Source organism: Elephantulus edwardii, unplaced genomic scaffold, assembly GCF_000299155.1.
Source record: "Elephantulus edwardii isolate Elephantulus edwardi_28Jun2011 unplaced genomic scaffold, EleEdw1.0 scaffold00121, whole genome shotgun sequence".
In the NCBI taxonomy this organism is placed as follows: Eukaryota; Metazoa; Chordata; class Mammalia; order Macroscelidea; family Macroscelididae; genus Elephantulus; species Elephantulus edwardii.
In genome coordinates, this window is record NW_006399871.1 from 9,206,141 (window position 1) to 9,217,531 (window position 11,391).

Genomic DNA, 11,391 nt, shown 5'->3' on the forward strand with positions numbered 1-11,391 from the left:
GAGAAGAAGAAGAAGAAGAAGAAGAAGAAGAAGAAGAAGAAGAAGAAGAAGAAGAAGAAGAAGAAGAAGAAGAAGAAGAAGAAGAAGAAGAAGAAGAAAGAGGCAAGGCCACATTATTAGTTACTCTTTCAGGTTTCCCAAGGCAGCAAGGCCTTGGGATCACATTGAGAAGAAGAAGAAGAAGAAGAAGAAAGAGGCAAGGCCACATTATTAGTTACTCTTTCAGGTTTCCCAAGGCAGCAAGGCCTTGGGATCACATTGAGAAGAGCTGGACTTTGGGCTTGAGGCGGCAGAACAATTTTTTGTGGAGGTTGTGGTTGACTGCTGTTGAGTTGACCAAGCTTCATTGCAACTCCATGCACAATGGGAGGAAACAAGGCCCCATCCTATACCATCCCCATCATCCTCCTGGTCTGTTGAGAGCTAGACACCCTTGTGCTGTGGGATTTCATTGCGGGATTTTCAGAGTTAGATAACCAGGATGTTCTTGTAGTCCATCTTAGTCTGGAAGTTCCACTCAAACCTGTTCAACGTCACAGTCACACACACGCCTGCTTTGACAGAGGGTGGCAACTGCACAGGAGGCGCATTGGCAGAGAATCCAGTGCAGGTCTCAGACATGGAAGATGAGAATTGTATCGCTGAACTACCACCTGACTTTTTTCACCACTCCTCAGACTGTTCTCTTCCAGCTCATACAAATGACTGCTGTTGTTGTCGGGTGCCATCAAGTTGAGTATGACTCTTAGTGCCCCTATGAACATCAGATCCGAACCCTATCCTATCCTGTGCCATCCTCACCGCCTCTGACATACTTGTGCCCATTGCTGCAGTCATTGGATCAATCCACCACTGAAGATCTTTCTCTCTTTATTTGACCCTCCACCTTTCCAACATGATGTCTCTCGCCAAGGAATATAGCCTCTCCTAGCAACATGTCCAAAGTATGTGAGACAGAAGTTCATGTTCACCATCATTGCCTCCAAGGAGCACTCTAGCTGTACCTTCTCCCACAGGTGTTTGTTTTTTCTCTTGGCAGTAAATGTGATCATCAATACTCTTCTCCAGTACCACAGCTCAAAGACCTCATTCTTCTGTCACCCTTATTCATTGTCCAGTTCTCAGATGCATAGCAAGTGATGGAAAAGACAGTGGCCTGCTCAGGAGTACCTTAGTCTTCAAACTACCAACATTGCTCCTCAGTAGTTTGGAGAGATCCGTGACAGCAGACTTGCCCAATGCCATACACCTCCCGATTTCCTGACTGCTGAAACTAAGTGTGTTGATTGTGGATCCAAGTAAGACGAAATCATTGACAATTTCAGTATTTTCTCCAGTGGTGATAATTTCTGTCTTCTTCATGTTGAGACATAATCCACATTGAAGGCTGTCATCTTTAATCTTCTGCAGGAAGTGTCTCAAGACTTCCTCACTTTTAGCGAGCTAGGTTGTGTCATCTCTATACCACAAGTTTGTTGATGAGTACTCCTCAGATTCTGATGTCACTGTCTTCTTTATAGAATCCAGCTTCTCAAATGACTTGCTCAGCAAACAGATTGGACAGGGATGGAAGGAAGGTAACAACCCAGATGCACACCCTTCCCAATTCTAAACAGTGACGTGTTCCCTCGCCTGGACAACAGCTTCTTGCTCTAGGTACAAACGACTGTAGTCTATTAAATCACTGGCATCTAATTTCCTAGGGCATAAAATGCCACTTTGAGCTGCAGCGGCCACTGGCTACCTCAAACTTACTAATGTTCTGCCTTTCTGAGTGGCAAGCTCACAGGAGGAAGCAGCCTGGCAATGACTGGAACAGATTGCAACAGGATGAACTAGAAGGAAGAACATAATAAACTCTAAATACTGCTACAGCATTCACTAAAAACTTGCAGTCAGTTTTCTCCTATGATCCTTTAAATAGTTAAGGAAAGTTAGTAAAAGCATCATCCCATTTTCATAATATGCAAATCAAGATGTGGAGCATGTTGATTGACAGACAAGAGGACTTGTTCATACCTACTGGCCAGAAATTATTTTTATAGGAATTTATGTTCAGAAAATAAGAAACCTTTTTTTGCTTGTTTTTTTCACTAGTTTATTTACAAAATCCTAATAAAAATTCAAACAAATTCTTTCCATTTCCCTCACCTTCTCACCCATCAAATTGTACAACCTAATGATTAATCCCCTCTTCCCCCTGTACATCCACATCCCTCTGCTTCCAGCCTCTCTCACCCCTCCTGGATCCTTATACTCATTCTACAGTAATGGTCTTATACAGTATTTATCCTTGTGGGACTGAGTTAGTTCACTCAGCATAATGCTCTCCAGTCCCTTCCAAGTTAGGTAATAATTTACAAAGTTATTGCTCCTGTGTGCTGCATAGTACTCCATTGTGTGAATGTACCATAATTTCTCAATTTAAAAAAAAAAAGAAAAAGAAACTAAGAAAGCCAGTGACAGAGATATTGATAGCTTTACATTAGGATGTTTTTCATAATAGCTTAAAATGGAAAATATCTCTTGTCATTAGAGGACCTATCAACCCAATGTCACAGAGGAGGGCTGCCTCATAAGGTTTTCTTCATGACAGCAAACAGCCAGATATCTCTCCTGTATCTGGAGCCATGGGATGAGTTTGAACTGCCAAACTTTCAGTTAGCAACTGAGCAGTTAATGTCCCCAAATTAGGAATCATTTAGATAAGTGACAGGAAAGCAGTATAAAGGTGTATTTATTAATTGCTAAAATTAAAGCTCTTGATGTTTGCAAAGTGGAGTATACTCGGAGTGGGGCGGGGTGCGGGGGGATTGTATACCAATGAAGGAACTTTTTCTTTTACTTTTCAAAGAGAAGAGTGAACTTGGGGTGGGGGTTGGGGGGCAGGGAGAAAAGTGCAACAATGTATGAATGGAAATCCAAAATCTCTGTAAATGTTCATTAAAATTAATAATAATTAAAAAAAAAAAACTAAAAAGAAATCCAACCTACACCCCTCAGGACTGAACCCTGAACCTAACAACAACAACTGCCCGCACGTCAACTTTAACTCATGGGGACCCTCCAAAGCGGTAAAACTTCATAGGAACAGCTGCTTCCTCTTTCATCCATAGAGTTGCTTTGAACTCATAGGTGGATTCGAAGAGCCAGCCCTTCAGTTAGCAGTCCAGCAGGTGACCCACTGCATCATCAGGGCTCCTTGATGTCATTTAAAGACATAGATAGACGTCCTTTGATGATTCTAATTTGGTTGTTTCTCAATATGTTGTTGTTGTTTATGTGCCAGCAAGTCACCTGTAATTCTTAGCAACGCTGTGTACAACAGCTCTGAAGCTTGCCCTGTCCTGAGCCAGTCTCACTGACTCTGACACACCTACCCCAATTGCCCCAGTTACTGTATCAATCCATCTCATCTGGGGTCTTCCTCTCCTGCGCTGTCCCTCCACCCTTCTGAGCATGATGTCCTTCTCCGAGGACCGGGTCCTCCTGGTCATGTGCCCAAAGTATGTGAGACAGAGCTTCAAAATTCTACCCTCCAGAATATACCCTGAAGAGACCATAGCTGACATCCAAGCAGATATATGCACACCCATGTTTATTGCAGCTTTGTTCACAATAGCAAGGAGTTGGAAACAACCTAAGTGCCCATCAACAAACGAATGGCTAGAGAAGCTGTGGTATATTCACACAATGGAATACTATGCTGCATTAAAAAACAAGGAACTCATGCAATATTATTCAAAATGGTTGACTCTGGAGAACATTATGCTGAGTGAAATATCCCAGTCACAAAAGGACAAATATTACATGATGCCACTGTTGTAGAATGGGACTGTCCTTGGGGTTGGGGAGAGACTGAGTAGGATGGGTTCAATAATGTATACTGCACTGAAACAGAGGAGGGAGAGAACCGTTTAAAAGAGAGATGTAACTGGGTATTTCTGTCATCACAGGAGACTAGAGCGAGGGCTGCATGGTGGAGGGGACCTGGGGGAGGGTTTGTAAAACAATGAAAGAATCTTTTCTTTTACTTTTCCATAATTTTTGGACTCATGTACTTATAACTTGTTAGTCAAATTTGTGTCTTCTAGGTTGCAACACCCCCATGATACATCTTGAAGGATATGTACATGTACAGCCAAGCACAATCAATAAGAGTGCATCTGAATTCCAAAATCAATCTCCATAATAGTCTATGTGTTTCCTACTGCCAAAGGGGCCCTTTAGAGTAGTGAGAGAAGATCTTCACCCTGAAACCCACAGCGTCCCTTTTCAGCAGGAAGTAGCTAAGAGAATACGCCGTCCCCTTTTCCTTATGACTCAGGGTGAAGTCTCTCTCAGGGAGGAGTGATAGGGAATGGCAAAGGATACACTGACAAAGAAGATTAATCAGAACTGGCTTTGACAAGCACTGTGGCATTTGGACAAGAACAAACTGGGAGGAGGGTAGAGAGAATAGTGCAACAATGAATGAGTGGAAGCCCAAAATCTCTGTAAATGTTTATGAAAATTAATAAAATATAATTATAGAAAAAAAAATTCTACCCTCCAAGGAGAAACTTGCTTTCACCCTCTCCAAGACAGACCTAGTTGTTTTCTTGGTGGTCCATAGTATGTTTAAGACTCTTCTCCAGCACCACAGCTCAAAGGCATTGACTCTTGAAGGGTCATCCTTAGTCACAGTCCAGCTTTCTGATAGAGAGCAAGAAAACAAGATAGAAAAAGCACTCCTGAAATGCAGTTGTCTATTCAGTGAGATTAATGTTAGCACCGTCACCTTTCTCTTTCTGTAATTCACTACGATGTACACGTATCATAATGGAAACATGATGAATTAACACAATTTTATTGTCTATGTAACTCTTATCCATAGAGGAACAGCTATATACAGAAATGTGCTGTTCATGAGGTATTACTAACAACTAGAAAACAAAAAACATATTAAACACCTGGAGTGTTTCTGAAGGTCAAACTAAAAACATGCCAAATACAGTTATTTTATCAAAACTCTTTTGCTTACTTCTAGCTAATTTACATTCAACAAGATAATTCAGATTCCAGGAAGGCCCAGTAGTGATCCATCTGCGAAATCACTGGATAGTTGGTTCATCTCTGCAATTTTCTATACTTATCTTGCTTCTCCTGCACAAAGCACTCTCAGTGTTTGGGAAAATGATTTTGTGAAACTTGGTAAATTGCTAGGTAAAATATTTCCTTGGGTAATGGTGTGTCTGACACCTTAAACATCTGAAAACTCTCTGAGTTATTAGATCTTAGGAGGAGGAGGTCGGACAGTGTCTCTGGAGATGGTTCCTATTAGCGGAGCTTTGGGTGATGTGGAAATAGAGGCAGGGGGAGGAGGGAAGCTGGGGGGGGGGCTGCCACTGCAGAATTCTAAACAGACATTGAGGAGGAATTTTCAAGCAAGAGGCAGGGACCCTGCTTCTATCAGGATAGAGGGAAGCAAATTGATTCTGTGAGGGAAAAAAATGCAGCCTTCGTGAGGAGACTGCGAATGATGTTCAAGTTCTAGTTTTAAAAATTTCCTTTGATTGAATTGTATTTAAAACTGTACAAACGCAAACTCACTGCTGTTGAGTTAGAACCGACCCACGGCTGACGCCCCATTGCCTTTCTGGGGCTGTGAATAGCATGGGAGGAGATTCTCTGTTTTTCTCCCTTGGATTTGAACATGTCTTGGCCTTTGACTTAGCAGTGCAAGTCCCTATAGACTTCCTGCGTCAGAGCGTCTTAGCTCCAGTACACTCTTGTTAAATTCTTATACTCTGTCGTTAAGTGCCATTGAGTTGATGACTCACAGCTACTCTGTGAATGTTAGGCCTCCTCCTTGCCCTGTGCAGTAGCCTCTTCCCCATCTCTGATATGCTCAAGTCCATTGTTATAGTCACTGTATCCATCCCTCTTGTTGGAGGTCTCTCTCTTTCTCCCTCTAATTTCCCCAGTACAATATCTTTTCTCAAGGACTGGGCCCTTCTGACAACATGCCCCAAAGACTGTGAGACAAAGTTTCACCATCCTTGTCTCTAAGGAGCCCTCTGGTTATACTGCCTCAAAGACAGACGTTTTTGTTCTTTTGACAGTCCATGAGATATTCAGTACTTTTCTCGAAACACCATAATATTTTGTTTTGGGTTTTGTTGATTGGGGGTTTTTTTTGTTTTTTTTTTAAACACAGCATTGGTTTTTCTTCTGACGTCCTTATTCATTGTCCAGCTTCCAGATGGATAGGAAGTAATTGAAAAGATTATGACTTGAATTAGAGAGCACTGGTGGCCTCTTGGCAAGAAGCTGTGCTGCAATCCCAAAGGCACATAGTTCGAGTCCACCAGCTCCTCCACAGGAGAAGGATGGGCAATCTCCTCCCGTGGGATTAATTACCTCTGAAAACCCACTGGAAGGTGAGCTGTGGGCCGGTTCTGACTCAACATTACACAACAACAACATGCTTGGATCAGGTGCACCTTAATCTTCAAACTGACACCCTTGCTTTGCAGCACTTTGAAGAGGTCTTCGACCACAGATTTTCCCAGTTCAATAGGTCTTTTGGTTTCTTGACTTGGTGCTACCAAGGGTGCTGAATGTGGGTCCAAGTAAAATAAAATCAGTGAGAACTTCAATCTTTTCTCCATCTGTTATAATGTTGCCTATTGTCCCAGTGGTGAGGATTTTTGTAGTCTTAATATTAGAATTTAATTCATACTGAAGTCTATAGTCTTCAATCTTCTGTAGCAAGTTCATGTTTGGTGTTTCTTATTGTTGTTTTGTGCCATCAAGTCGCCTGCGACTCATAGCCACCCTATGTACATTAGCTCTGAACTCTGCCCTATCCTGAACCAATCGCATTGTCTCCAACAGGACTAATCCCATTGCTCCAGTCACTGAGTCAATCAGTCTCATCCTGGCTCTTCCTCTCTTATGCTGTCCCTCCACCCTTCCAAGCGTGGTTCCTCCTCTCACGAATGCAGACACCGTTATATAATCACACAATTAAAAACAGGTTTTTAAAACTCAAGGAAGTGCTAGGAAGGACACCAGAAAATAGTTCTAGAAGTGCAGTTGTAGACTCAAGAAGCAGGCATACTCGGAAGGTCTTTGGCTTATCTTGCCAACATGCCCTCCAGGAAAACCATTCGGATTTACATTTTAACAAACATTGCATAAGCGCTGTGCATATCCTACTGCCTTTGCCTCGGTGAGATGGTCTTTAAAAAGCTTTTGGTTTTGCCTTCTGTATAGGTTGTAACTATATATTAAAACTTTTTCTTTTGCATTTCTACCTTCCTTTTTTGACTTACCTATTAGAAATTTCCTAACAGGTATTTTCTTAATTAAAAAAAAAATCTCTATAAAGTTATAAATTTTATTACCATGTGGAAGATAAAACTCTGTAATTTTTTAACACTAGAATTAAAGCAAAAAGACTGGCCACAGACAGGGAAGTATATCTGCGACATTCATTCTTGTCAGATGTAAAAGACATCCACATGCCACTAAGAAAGAGCTCGTCAGTCAGTAGAAAAATAGACAAAAAGTCTTGTTGTTTGTTGTTGTTGGGTGTGGTCAAGTACGACTCATAGTGACCGTATGAACAACAAAGCTGACCCCTGTCCTCTCCTGTGCCATCTTCGTCATCTCTGACAACTTGAGCGCGCCCATTGCTGCAGTCACGGTGTCAATCCATCTGGTTGAGGGTCTTTTCTCTCTTTCGCCACCCCTCCACCTTTCCATGATGTCTGTCCCTCTCCACACAATAGATTCTACTAGAAACATGCCTGACATATGTGAAACAAAGCTTTATCACTTTTGCTTCCAAGGAGGACTCTATATGCACTTTCTCCAAGACACATCTGTTTGTTCTTTTGACAGTCAACAGAATTCAGTGCTCTTCTTCAATGCCGCAGTTCAAAGACATCCATTCTTCTTCTGTCACCCTTATTTGTTGTCTGGCTCTCAGATTCATAGCGAGTGATTGAAAAGGTGGAGCTTGTTGATGAGTCTTCCTCCGATCCTGATGGCACATTCTTCTTCAGGGTACAGCTCTTCGACTACGCTAAGACATTTGACTGGGTGGATCGTAACAAATTGTGGGGAACATTGAGTAGAATGAGAATCCCAGGACACTTAATTGCGCTCATGTAACACCAATACCTAGAACAAGAGGCTATCGTGTGAACTGATCAAGGGAATGTGGCGTGAAAAATTAAGAAAGGGGAAATTGTGCAACAAGGAGTGAATATTTAAAAAAAAAGTGAACTGGGGAGGGGGAAGGGAGGGAAAAGCGCAACAATGAATGAATGAAAATCCAATTTTTCTGTAAGTTTTCATTAAAATCACAATTAAGATAAAATATTAAAAAATTAAGGAAGGGGTGTGTCAGGGTTGTATCCTCTCTCTATACCTATTCAATTTGTAGGCCGAGGCAAAAAACAACTACAACCAAAAAACTCCAGGTAATTCATACAGGAAAAAAGTAAAACAGAAAAAAAAACTTAGGGTAAGATACTTAACTTCAGAGAAATGCAAATTAAAACAAACAATGCTGTTTCACACCCACGGCTGGGGCTATGGAATTCTGGTGACTTAGTGGTAAGGAGTTGTGCTGTCAACCCAAAGGCCTACAGTTTTAATCCACCAGCTGCACCACAGGTGACGGACGGACAATCTCCTCCCTTGTGACTTCCAGCCTCTGCCTCTGTGAACACACTGGAGGGTCAGCTATGAGTCAGTTCGGACTTGAAAACCAGAAGGTGGGGCTAATTTTTTAATCCATTTCACTAAGGGTTTCCCTTGCTTTTGTTAACTCTCTAACTTACTAAATATGATGTCATTTTCTAGGAATTTGAGAACTCTAGTGACCTAGTGTGTAGGGAGTTGTGCTGCCGACACAAATAGGCCACACCTATCTGGGAGTTCAAATCCACCACCAGAAAGATAAGCAATCTCCTTTTGCAGTCAGTTCTGAACTTTGATAAATGGTTTTTGTTTTTGTTTTTTTACTTTTTTCAGAATTGCAGGACTGTGGAGAAGACCCACAGCCACCTGGAATTTCATATTGGCAAAGTAGGTCATGGTCTTTACAATCACTTGCAACAGAGAGTTGGACAATGGTTAGGAAGGATAGAAGGAGAATTGACGCCTTTGAGCTGTGGTGCTGGAGAAGAGTATTGAGGGTACCATGGACTGCTAGGAAAACAAACAGATTCGTCCTGGAGAGGGTTAAACGGGGCTGCTTCTTGGAGGCAAGGATTCTGAGGCTTCGTCTGACATACTTTGGACATGTTGAAAGGAGGGACAAGTCCTTGGAGAAGGACATCATGCTTGGGAGGGTGGAGGGCAGGCACAGGAGGGGAAAGTCCTCTATGAGGTGGATTGATTCAGTGACTGGGGTAATCGGGATGGGTGTATCAGAGACCGTGCAATTGGCACAGGACAGAGCGGAGTTTAGGGCTGTTGTACATAGGGTCACTATGAGTCGAAAGTGACTCGACGGTGCATAACAACAACGACAACAACAGAAAAAAGATAAAGACGTGCTACCCTAAAAGCCAGCAATCTTGCCTCTTTGCATATACCATGGAGCAAGGTTCCCAGCGAGAGCTTGCATTTGAATTATCTGGAAGACTTGTTAAAACATTGCCTGCTGGCCTGAAATCACAGTGTCTGATTTCGGTGACCAGGGGAGAATCGACAGATTTCACATTTCTAGCTAGGCTCAGTGGCCAGTCTAGGCATCACACCCTGAGACTCATTGTCCTAACAGAACTCTTGCACTTGCATACGAGGTAGTTGTACCACAATATTCTTTGCAGTAATTTTTTATTGTCGGGGGGGGCAGATTTAAAAACAACCTGAATATCCATAACAGAAGAAAAGATGTGGCCTAGTGGTAAGAAACTGTCCTGTAATGCCAAAGGCACGTGGCTCAAATTCACCAGTTGCTCTATGGGAAAAGGACAATCTTCTTCTTTTTTTTTTTTTTTATTATTAAATTTTATTAGTTTTAATGAACATTTACAGGGATTTTGGATTTTCATTCCTTCATTGCTGCACCATTCTCTCTACCCTCCTCCCCAGTTTGTTCTTCTTCCCCGCCATCCGAATGTCTGTTTTAATTGTCCAATTGCCACAGTGCTTGTCAAAGTCAGTTCTGATTAATCTCCTTTGTCGGTGTGTCCTTTGCCATTCCCTATCACTCCTCCCTGAGAGAGACTTCACCCTGATTCATAAGGAAAAGGGGATGGCGTATTCTCTTAGCTACTTCCTGCTGAAAAGGGTCGCTGTGGGCTTCAGGGTGAAGATCTTCTCTCACTACTCTAAAGGGCCCCTTTGGCAGTAGGAAACACATAGACTATTATGGAGATTGATTTTGGAATTTAGATGCACTCTTATTGATTGTGCTTGGCCGTACATGTTCATATCCTTGAAGATGTATCATGGGGGTGTTGCAACCTAGAAGACACAAATTTAACTAACAAGTTATAAGTACATGAATCAAAAATTATGGAAAAGTAAAAGAAAAGATTCTTTCATTGTTTTACAAACCCTCCCCCAGGTCCCCTCCACCATGTAGGACAATCTTCTTTCAAGTAATTTATTGTCTCTGAAAACCTACTGGAGGATTAGCTACGGGTCAGTTCCAAGTTACTGGTGCATAACAACAGCAACAACAAAACAACTTAATGATACAGAGAAAAACTACCTCGGACACTATTCTGCTTTTTAAATGAATGAATAAGAACTCTGTAGATTTAGAGCCTTCCTGACCTGTTTTAATAGCATTTTGTCACATGGAATTTGGTTGCATATTTTATTCATTCATATTTCCATAGGTTTGTGTTTTCTATCTTTCATCTTTATGAGATTGGTCATAATATTTTCCACTTTATTCTTTTTCTCTTTTCAAAGAGCCAGCTTTTTAGGGGTATTTATCGGTTCTGCTGTTCTCTAATTAATTAATTTCTGCACTTTAAAATCATTTTTCCTTCCATTTGATGTCTTTTCTATAACTTATTGAATGAAATCCTGCATTCATTTCTTTTCATTGTCCTTTTATTAATGACAGGATTTAAGACCATTGATTTTCCATTTGGTAAATCTTTGGGGCCTTTCTACAAATGTGACTATGTTTTATAATTGTTTCTCTTGTTCTAATTATAGTTTTATTTTATCTTTGGCTCAAGTGTTATTTAGGATAGTATTTTTAAATCCAAAATGCTTAGAAGTTTTTATTTCTTTCAAGTTGTATAGCTTTGTGAACAAAGAATATGGAATAGTGTGTGTGGTGTTTATGTATATATGTGTAATAAAACAGGCAATTAGAAATGATGTACTTTCTTTTTTTTAAATTATAATTATATTTTATTAATT